Genomic DNA, 12,284 nt, shown 5'->3' on the forward strand with positions numbered 1-12,284 from the left:
TATGAATAAAATTTAAAATTAAATAAAATTTCAAGAATTAAGACAATAGGAATTGCTTTTGATGTTAAAAGCATCGTCTAATACTTTTTAATTATAAAATATCTAATTTTGTCAAGCTCTTATTAATGTAAAAAATATTTTATTTAAAATTGAAAAACAAATAAATTATACGAATAAATTAATTATTTTTTTTCATATTGCTAATTAATATATTTAATATTTATATGCATATGAATAAAACTTAAAATTAAGTAAAATTTAATGAATTAAATCAATAGGCAATGCTTTTGATGTTAAAAGTGTTGCCTAATCCTTTTAAATTAAAAATAATTAATTTTATCAAAATTCATTAATTTCAAAAATAATTATTTTAAAATTGAAACACAAATAAATTAATTGAATAGGTCAATTATTTTTTTTCACATTACTATTTAATATACTTAATATTTATATACATAATATTAAAGCATAGAATTAATTGATATACTAAAAGTTAACACAACAAGCTATGCTCTTGATGTTAAAAGCATCGTTTCATGCTTTTAAACTTTAAAATAATTAAATTTATTGAACTTTTTATTAATTTAAAATTGAAACACAAATTAACTGAAAGGCATAGATTAATTATTTTTCTTCATACAGTTAATTAATATATCTAATATATATATAAATATACATATGAATAAAACATAAAATTAAATAAAATTGAGAAAATTGAGAAAATAGGCGATGCTTTTATGCTCAAAGCGTTGCCTAATACTTTTAAATTTTAAAATAATTAATTTTGTCCAAATTTTCTTAGTCTAAAAAATAATTAATTTACAAATGAAACACAAAAAAATTAAATGAATATATAATTATTTTGTTTCATATTACTATTTAATATATTTAATATTTATATACGTAACAATAAAAAATTAAATTAATACAACAAGCGACACAATTGATGCTTAAAGCGTCACTGATAAATTTATCAAATTTTTTTATTAATTTAATAAATTATTGATTTAAAATTGAAACACAAATAAATTCGATGCATAAATTAATTATTTTTCTTCATATTGGTAATGAATATATTTAATATACCTATACATATGAATAAAATATAAAATTATATAAAATTTCAAGATTTAAGACAATAGGCAATGCTTTTGATGTTAAAAGCATTGTATAATACTTATAAATTATAAAATATTTAATTTTGTCAAGCTCTTATTAATTAAAAAAATATTTATTTAAAATTAGAAAACAAATAAATTACACGAATAGATTAATTGTTTTACTTCATATTGCTATATAATGTATTTAACATTTATATACATATGAATAGGTTATAATTAATTAAAATTTTAAAAATTAAGACAGTAGGAAACGCTTTTAATGTTAAAAGTATCGCCTAATCCTTTTAAATTATAAAATAATTAATTTTGTCAAAATTTTATTATTTTAAAAAAGAATTAATTTAAAATTATATCAAAAATAAATTAAATGGATTGATTAATTTCTTTGCTTCAGATTGCTATTTAATATGCTTAATCTTTATATACATAATACTAAAACATGAAATTAATTAAAATACTAAAACTTAATAGGATGGGCTATGCTTTTGAAACAGTTAAATTTATAAACCTTTATAATAATTTAAAAAATCATTAATTTAAAATTTAAAAACAAATAAATTAAATGCATAGATTAATTATTTTACTTCTTATTGCTAATTAATTTATTTAATATTTATATGCATATAAATAAAACATAAAATTAAATAAAATTTCAAAAATTAAGACAATAGATGATGTATTTGATGTTAAAAGCGTCACTTAATGCTTTTCAATTTTAAAGTAATCAAACTTCTCAAACTTTATTTTAATTTAAAAAATCATTAATTTAAAATTAAAACACAAATAAATTAAATGAATAAATTAATTATTTTGCTAGCTTATGTATGTAAATAATTTAAGGCATTAAAATGCAAAATATATATTGATCTACATCTAGATCATGTGTGTACCATTTTATGGCAATGTTAAAAATTTTAGTAATGATAAAAATATCGGGGGCTCAAAATATAGAAATATCTATAAAAATTATTAAATATCAAGACAAATTCATAAAACAATTATGAAAATTGACGGAAATTTAAATTTCGCTTATTTAATTAATTAATTATCAAATTGACTGTTAAAATTATAAAACTATTGAATGGATATTATATTACTTTTAATCAATTAATTAATAATAAGAGTTAATAGTTAAAAATATACTATTATTAATAAAAAAAATACAAAAGTGCATATTTAAAAAATTATTTACAATTACTACAATTACATTATATTTTATATATGTCAATTCAATACTATAATAACTCCTGAGTGGTTGAGAATTATTTCTATCTTTTTATTCTCATTTTAAAATGTAAAACGTATGAAATAATAATTAAAAGATGTACCTTCTTAATAATTTTGCATGTAGTTACTAATATAACATCGATATGAATATTTGAGAGCTAAGTTTGTATGTATCAAATACCATCAATATCAAAATTTTGAATCTTGATTTACAGAAAACATATTTCCTGCATATCTTTGAATTTTTGTCTATGTTATAATTTTATCTACTTTGTAATATTTATCTACTATGTAATATTTATACAAATATTAAATTTATTATTGTAAAAATAATAATAATAAATAGGAAAACTTGTAACTTGTTATACTAATTTTCCTTAAGCATATGATAGGTAGAATTGTCTAATGTAATTTTTGGATATTGTTTGTCAAATTTGAATTTTTTTTATTTTTATTTGCCTAATTATTAGAAGACAATTAAAAGTTAAAAAAGAACTATCAATAATATTAATGTTGCAAAAAGTTTTACTAACTATCAATAATGTTTATAAAAATTTTTGAAAAAAAAATTAATGAAAAATCATAGATATTTTCAAAATTTCAAGGAAATTTTGAAAATATCCTTGGAAATTATGGATTTTTGCCAAATTATGAAAGGTTTGATATGAATATTATAATAAAAGTTCCTATAAAAATTATGAAGAAATATCATAAATTTCGGTGGATATTGTGAAAATTATATCTGTTTTTACTTGGAAGCTAAATTTTCTTTCAATGTTCTTAAAAAATGGAAATTTCACGGAAATTTCAAGAAAAATTTCAATATTTTAAACTATGATGTATGGTAGGTGTGGAAATTTTCACGGAAATTTTTATTTGTGAGCATACACATTAAGCTATTTTCTTGGTACGTACTTAAAAATATGGTAACTAAGCTAGCACATCCAAGACATGGCCACTCGTGGTCTGTTCACATCTGGCCAAATTTTCAATGGCACTAGAAAACTTATAATGTATAATGGGCAGCACCATGATTGCTCCGATGGCACTGAAGATGTTCCATACCCACCAAATGTTAGCACTGCAAAGCAGCATTCGTTTCTTCATCTCAGCATTGATTAATCATTTGCTCATTCATCAGGGAGCTTCGTCTATGATGGCGTGAATGATAATAGAAGACCGATTCAATGGATTGTGGCATGCGATAATACAGTCAATGTCCCAAAAAATCGAATAACTATATAATTAAGCTAGCTAGCTAGTATATATTATATTTAAGTTAATATTGTATTGATTTACTTCTCTGTCTATTTGTCTCTATATATATATATATAATCATGCATGCATGCAATTAGCATTTAGATTTATGGTCACATGATATGAACATATGCTATTAGTTTTATGGTCTTTCAAATGAAATATTATTAAATTGTGTTATCCTTTGGTTTGCGAATATTTAGAAAACCAATTTTTCTTACGTATGTTACCAGGGGTGGAACCTTGTGGGCAAAGATTTTTTTTTTTAAAAAAAAAACATTTACAACAAAAAATTGTAATATACAATATTTGATCATAATGAAAAATCAAAATAAAAGCCCTATATTTTAAATTTAACAAAACCATATAAAAAATACATGTAATAAATATAATAAATTATTTAAAATAATTTTCCAATATTTCTTTTCAATTTTATAAATAACTTATCATTTTATTTTTTTATAGATTATTTTTATTTTATTTTATTTTTGTTGAATAACAAAGAATTCATAGTTGCTGAATCGCAGTACATATGTACATAATTGATATTTTAGTAAGAGATATATTATTTTAGTATATTTTTATTCACAATATATATTTTTTTATTTAAAAATAATATAAAATATTATATGAGATTGAATCAGTTAATAAACTACTTACATCTATAACTTAGAAGTTCTAAATTTAAAATAGTGAACTAAGAAGAAATATTATTTTAAATTGTTAAAAGAAACACAATGTAAGACCGAAGAAAATTTCAACATAATTTCTTGGACACCTCACATGCATGCACTCCACTGCTCCTTTGGCACTTTATAATTTAATGCCATGTGTACTAATTTTTTTTCCATGTTGTTGATGTCATGCACTGTGATGTCACATACCAATTGAAAACTAAGTTGCTCATGGTAAACATAAAAGAAGTACTAAAGAGTTTGCAGTCCTCTATAGCAAACAAAAAATTTTCAATTTAATTAATCTTAGTATAATATTTTATTAGCTAATTTGTCGATGCAACTATCTCGAAAACTTATATAGAGTAATTAAATTAGTTAATCATGCAATCGTCAATTGAAAAAGTAATGTATCTAATTTTAGATATGAAAAAAAAAATCAAAAAATAAAATATATCTTTTGTATGTTTTTTCTTTGTTAACAAAGATGTATAGATTATTATTATTATTTTTTTTGTTGAATAATAAAGATGCATAATTTTTAGTTCTTGAACCACGGTATGTATGTAATTGATATTTCATTAAATAAAATAAATATAATTTTAATATAATTTTATTCATAATATATATATTTATATATATTTTTATTTAAAATAGTATAAAATGTTAAACAAAATTGATTCGATAAATCATTTATATTTATAATTTAAAAATCATAAATTTGAAATATGAGAATGAAAGAGAAATATTATAAATAGTTAGAAGGAACACAGTGTGAGATGGGAGAAAATTATAAAATATTTTCTTGGACACTACTCACCACACCTCATATGTATGCACTCCAATGCTCTTCTGAAACTCCATAACATATTTTCTTGGATGCTACTCACAACACCTCACATGCATGCAAGCCACAGCTCCTCTAACACTAATTTTAACATAATTTAAAAATAATTTTTCAATTTAATTAATTTTAGTATCATATTTTATTAGCTAGTTTGTCGATGCAACCATCTCGAAAACTCATACAAAGTAATTAAATTGTTTTACCATGCAACCGTCACCTCAAAAAGTATTGCATCTAATTTTAGATATGAAAACAAAAAAAAATTATCCAAAATGAAATATATCTTCTGTACATTTTTTATAGCTGGTTCTTTGTTAAGAAAGATGCATAGATCATTTTCTTTTTTGTTGAATAATAAAGATGTATAATTTATACTTGCTGAAACAACATATGTATGTATATAATTGATATTTTAGTAAGAAAAATATTATTTTTAGTATATCTTTATTTATAGTATGTGTAATCTTTGTTTAAAAAGAATATAAAATACCACGATATGCATATTATCATGGCCTTTTATGTCAACTTTATCTTATACTGAGGCTGCCTAGTTAATGCAGTAATAATTAATATATATATGTATGTATGTTACTATTACAGTTTATGATATGTCAATTCTTTTATTATATGCTATAGTCTTTTAAATGAAATATTAGTAAATTGGATTATCATTTGGTCTGCAAATATTTAGAGAACCAATTCTTACTATGTATGTAGCCAGGTGAAAAGCCTTATAGGCCAAGATTTTTTTTTTTTTAAATTTACAACAAAAAATTGTAGAATACAACATTTGATCGAAAGAAAAAATAAAAATAAAAACCATATATTTTAAATTTAACAAAACAATATAAAAAATACATGTAATAAATATAATAACCTATTTAAAATAATGGAAATTTTTTTTATTGTAAATTTAAACTATGATGTATGGTAGGTGTGGAAATTTTGCTAGAATGAATTAATTACCCCATCTGGCTATTGGGCTAGATCCAGAGTTTTCTATTTTAAGCATATATAGTAGTGTATATATATATATAGAAGATATTGATATAGTAATTAATGCTCAATTACTTGTGCTTCCACTTATTTATAGCTATATGTCACGTGCCTAACTCATGCTCAATACGCGACACTAGCACAAATTATATATATATATATATATCTATATATATGTAGATATGTAGTTTTGACAAAAAATGAACAATATAGATATTTTTTTGGTATGTACTTAAAAATATAGTAACTAAGTTAACAGATCCAAGGCATGCCCACTCGTAGTCTGTTCACGTCTGGCCAATTTTAAATGACATTAAACAGCTTATAAAGTATAATGGGCAGCACTATGATTGGTTTGGTGGCATTCGAAATGTTCCATACCCACCAAATGTTAGCATTGGAGAGCCGCATTCGTTTCTTCATCTCAGGGTTGATGAAACACTTGCACATTCATTAGGAGCTTTGTCTATGATGGCGTGAATGAAAATGGAAAACCGATTCAATGGATTGTGGCATGGGACAATACAACCAATGTCCCAAAAAATTAAGTAACTATATAATTGAGCTAGCTAGCGAGTATATTTTATATTGAAGTTAATATTGTACTGGTTTACTTCTCTATCTCTCTCTCTATATATAATCATATGTGCATGCATTTAGCATTTTAGATTTTAAACAAATGATTGTATGAATATATGCTATTACTTTTATCAAATTCATTACTAGTCATTTTAACCCAAAAAAAATAATAATAATTATGAGACATATATAATTGTATTTATACGTACTTATGATATTGAAATGTAGGTATACACTGAAGTTCGTGCCTTTAAGACATAAGTTGACCTCTTTTAATGTTTTTGAATTTTGTTTAATATAGGAAGATGTTAATTGGCTTCCTTCTTGATCATATCTTCCTTCGTTGATTAAAACCGCACCTTTATGAATTCTCTCCATTCCATAAAGCATACATACAAGAAATAATACACACGGTTGGTAACCTTCTTCATGGTATTAGAGCATTATTTTGCACATATCACTATTATGGAATCTCAAAATGAATTTTCTTCACAAACAAATACCAGCACTAGAGCTTTCGTTCCACAAGAACCCATCATAAACGCTCAATCTTTTCACCAGTGTACCAATTTGATTTTACTCAAATTGAATGCTTCAAACTTTCTTCTTTGGCATTCACAAATCATTCCATTAGCGAGAAGTCTTGGAATATATCATCATGTCACTAACGTTGAACCACCATATGAATTTTTACATAATGAAAAGGAAGTCCTTGTTACAAATCCAAACCACAATGCATGGATTAATAATGATGGGTTGTTGACAACCTGGCTGCTTTGTATTATGTCTAATGAAATTCTAAGTTTGAATGTAGGTATTGATAGTGCATTTCTGCTATAGAAATCCATAGAAGACCAGATGTTGCCATCAACAAAAGAACAAGAACATATTCTTAAGGATAGACTTGCTTCACTTAAGAAAGGAGGTCTCTCAATGGATGAATACTTGAGAAAATTCAAACAAGTGTGTGACAATCTTACTATCAATAATGCTTCAGTTTCAAACATAGATAAGGTGTTTTCATTTGCCTGAGGGTTGTCATAATTATAAGGATTTTAGAGTTGCCATGCTAGCATAACCACCTTGTACGTTGTTCAATTAGTTCATTTTTACGTTACAAAGTCATAGCCACATGTTGGAAATTGAAGATGAAGAACATGACAATAATCAAACTTATTTTGGACTACGTGGCCATGGAAGAAGTCATAGAGCTCGTGGTGGTGGCTATTTCAATTCAAAAGGAAAAGGCTTTACTCTAGTAGGGAATTTCACTGAAACCAAGAAACCAGAAATCAAAACCAATGCTGAAGGCAATTGTAGACAAAATAGTGAAGGTAAAATTATTTGTCAAATATCACTACAAAAAATCTGGGCAATGACTACAAAAATCCTAGTGACAAAAGAAAATTTATCACTTTATATAGGCAATTAGTGACAAAAATTTTCTTTGTCATGTTTAGTGATTGGGTCATTTAATTAGTAATAAATTGTTATTTTGTCACCTACTTTTGTAACTAATTGCCTTTTAAAGTATGGAGGCAAAAATTTTTTGACAAAAATTTTCTTTGTAATGTTTAGTGGTTGAGTCATTTAATTAGTGATAAATTCTTACTTTGTCACCTACTTTTGTAACTAATTGCCCTTTAAAGTATGGAGGCAAAACTTTTTTGACAAAAATTTTCTTTGTCATGTTTAGTGATTGAGTCATTTAATTAGTGATAAATTCTTACTCTGTCACCTACTTTTGTAACTAATTACCCTTTAAAGTTTGGAGGCAAAATTTTTTTGAATATATTTGATGTTAGTGGTGACAAAATTTTATGTTTGTAACTAATTTAAAATATTAGGTGTCATTGATAACTTTAGATACCACTGTGACAAATAAAAACTAGTTAGTTTATATAGGCGATTAGTGACAAAAATTTTCTTTGTCACATTTAATGATTGGATCATTTAATTAGTGATAAATTCTTATTTTGTCATCTACATTTATAACTAATTGCCCTTTGAAGGCAATATTTTTTGAATTTATTTGATGTCAATGGTGACAAATAGTTTACATTTGTAACTAATTTTACTAAATAGATAACGCTGACAAAGATATTGGATGTCACAGATAACTTTAGATAATACTATGACAAATGAAAACTTGTCAAAGTACATAGGCGATTAGTGGGAAAAATTTCTGTTATTACATATAAATTTTGTCACCTATATTTGTAACTAATTGCTCTTTGGAGGGAATTTTTTTTTAATTTATTTGATGGCAATGGTGACAAATATTTTTTGTAACTAATTTAAATATAAATATAAAGTAAAGGATACCTTCCTCGAGGAAGCTATCTTCTTCTCTAGCTAGCAGCCTCGATGCTTTACAAAACCCATGTAGGCTGGACTTCCCCTGGAAAATTGCTCCAATCTTGATGCCGATCCACCATACCACCACCTCGGTCACTAAGCCCAGTCTACCAATGACCGAACCATGGTGAGAATACTCTAAATGACTACCCGATGCACTGGGGAAGAGCTAAACACAGGCGATCACTATTTCAGTTTGATTGCTAGAAATCAGTGGTTCTAAGATCTTAGGGCCTACATTTTCCACCATTATTGGACTATTGAGCTCGAATCGAAGCTTAGATTGGCTCGAAATTTGCTCATTTGCAAAGTATGAAGGAATCCACTTTCACAGCAAACTTCAAGCAAAGTCTACGGTCACTGGCAGCCACCGTTGAGCAAATAAAGCTCATAAACTTGTTACTCCCTTCACAAGCTTCACTTTGTTATATAGTTTGTCCATTATTGTTGGTTATTTAAGATTTTGCCTTTTTTGAACAATGATTTTTCTTGGAATTAGAATGGAATTTTCATTCAAGGATACTGTCAACTATATATGATAGTATTCGATGCATGATATTGTATGCTTTTGTTATTGGTTTTCTCCAAGCTCAGTTTATTTCTTCACCATGACTATATATGTATATATGTTGTTAGTTCTAGATGTAATTGACCAGATGTAATTGAGTATGTTTAGCTCAATGATTCTAAGGAACATGGTGAAAAACATCATTAATGAAGAGGGTCAATTATATATGCTCAATATATTTCATTCATTTTTTTTTTATTTAGGATCTTTGGAGATGATTGCTACTTTGAAAGATGGAGATGGACATTAGTTAGACAATATAGGCAACAATCATATTCCCCCCCAAGAAACAGAGAATGTTTTTCTTTATTTTTTCTTTTTTAGTGTAAGCTTATTGTATTTGGTACACCTTGCATAGTATATTATATATATATATATATATAAATATTCAAGCGTATATATAGTAATATGAGCTATAACTTTCACACTTTGTCTGTAATAGCTAAATATGATTATTCCTTTGGAAAAGGTAAATGACCAATGGAATGGGGTCAGATTGACCCACATTGAAAAAGAGGTGGGAATGCTTGGCAGGTAAAGGATTGCCAACTTATACGAACTTAAGAAGTCTTGAGCTTGTTCTTTTCTCCTTGCTAATTAAATTAGATTTCTATTAAATGATTCTTTCTTTCTTTTTCCAATAATATAGGATCCTTGAAGAATATATTGATGAACTGCATTGGAAGATGGAGATTGTAAAGATTTAGTGGGTATAGACAACATCTTATATATATATATATATATATGTATATATTCTTTTCCCTAGAATTACAAACTATTTTTGTTTATATTTTTCTTTTAATGTAATCTTATTGTATTTGGTACACATTATATTAGTATTATTAGGTGTTTAATGAATTTTGTAGTACAAGATAAACATTTAATAAAGTATTATTCTTTTATGTGAATTGTATTTCAGAAGTGTTATTTTATATCTATTAATGATAATTAATGATATTATAATTAATTAGTAAGATCTAATAAAAAACAATTTTTTAAAAATAAAATTGGTAATTGATATATTATTTTTAGTTACAAACTATTGTCACCAAATAAAAAAGGTAGTTTCGGAGACATTGAATAACTTAACCATGGTTTATGTCATATCATAACAAGTCGGTGACAAAAAGTTGTTTACTTATCATTGGAAAGGCTTAATGACAAATCAAATGTGTCACTGACATTTTAAGTGACAAATCAGATGTGCCACTGATGGTTTAAGTGACAAAAAATATTTTGTCACCTAACTTTATGTATTGTCATTGATGGATAAGTTTGACCAATTCTTACAACTGTATTGGTAATAAAATGTGTACATACAATGACAAAAAAAGGAGGGTTAAATGACAAAAACCGATGTGATGGTAAAGCTCCAATCTATGACAAAGATATTTTTTCTTACAATTATATGCTCTTTCGATGACAAATTACATACTTTTTCATTAAACTGCTTTGTCATTGGTCTATCACAGCAAACACAAGACGATCTAATTTTGCCACGTAAATGTGATAAGGTGACAAAAATAGCCCTTATGTGACAAATTAGTTGTGTAGTTGTTGCCAAAAATTTTTGTAGTATATGTGATCAACTTAATCATAGTGCCATAGATTGCTAGCATAGGTTTGATCATTCATATATCAAGGATAACATCCCAAAAGCACTAGCAACACTCAACATTGCAGACAACTCCGATCCACTTCTATGTAGATTCGGGTGCCATTGCACACATGACAAATGATAATGGTAAAATAAGTAATTCTTATCCTAATAAAGGTAGTGATAGTATATATGTCAGTAAAGGGAATAGCCTTGCAATATCTCACATTGGTAATGCTAAACTGAACACTGAAAATGGATGGTTAGATCTTCAAAATGTTCTTGTAGTTCCAGAATTGAAAAAGAACCTCTTGTCAATTAGTCAACTAATAACAGATAATGATTGTATTTTTGAATTCTCATCCAATGGTTTTATGACGAAGGACTACAATCAAAGAATCATAGCAATAGGGTACAAGAAGGGAAAGCTACACGTTCTGAATGAAGGAAAGCATCATGCTTTAAGTGCAACAAAGCCCTCGACAGATCTTTGGCACCAATGCTTAGGACATCCCAGTTTAAGGGCTTTAAAAAGTTTACATTCCAATAATGTTATTAATGTTTTTAGCTGGATAAATAAGTTCAATGTTTGTGCTAGTTGTCAATTAGGGAAGAGCTGCAAACTTCCTTTTTCTTTATCTAATAAAATTTCATTGTTTCCTTTAGAAAAGATCCATTGTGATATTTAAGAGCCCCAACATTTTCCACATAAAAAATACCATTTCTATGTTGCTTTCATTGATGATTATTTCAGGTACACTTGGTTATTTCCTTTGTGTAAAGAATTAGAATGTTTTAACTGTGTCCTTAAATTTCAAAGAATAGTAGAGAACCAATTTGACAGATGAATTAAAATTCTTTAGAGTGATGGAGGAGGTAAGTTTATATCTTCAGCTTTCAAGGAACACTTAGGTAAGCATGGAATTGTTCATCAAATGTCATGTCCAGGAACCTCGGAACAAAATGGGGTTGCTGAAAGGAAACATAGGCATGTGGTGGAAACGGGTTTAACTATGATGCTTCATGCCAATGAACCCATGAAATTATGGGTGGAAGCTTT

This window comes from Ziziphus jujuba, chromosome 11 (genome assembly GCF_031755915.1).
Source record: "Ziziphus jujuba cultivar Dongzao chromosome 11, ASM3175591v1".
Classification (NCBI taxonomy): domain Eukaryota; kingdom Viridiplantae; phylum Streptophyta; class Magnoliopsida; order Rosales; family Rhamnaceae; genus Ziziphus; species Ziziphus jujuba.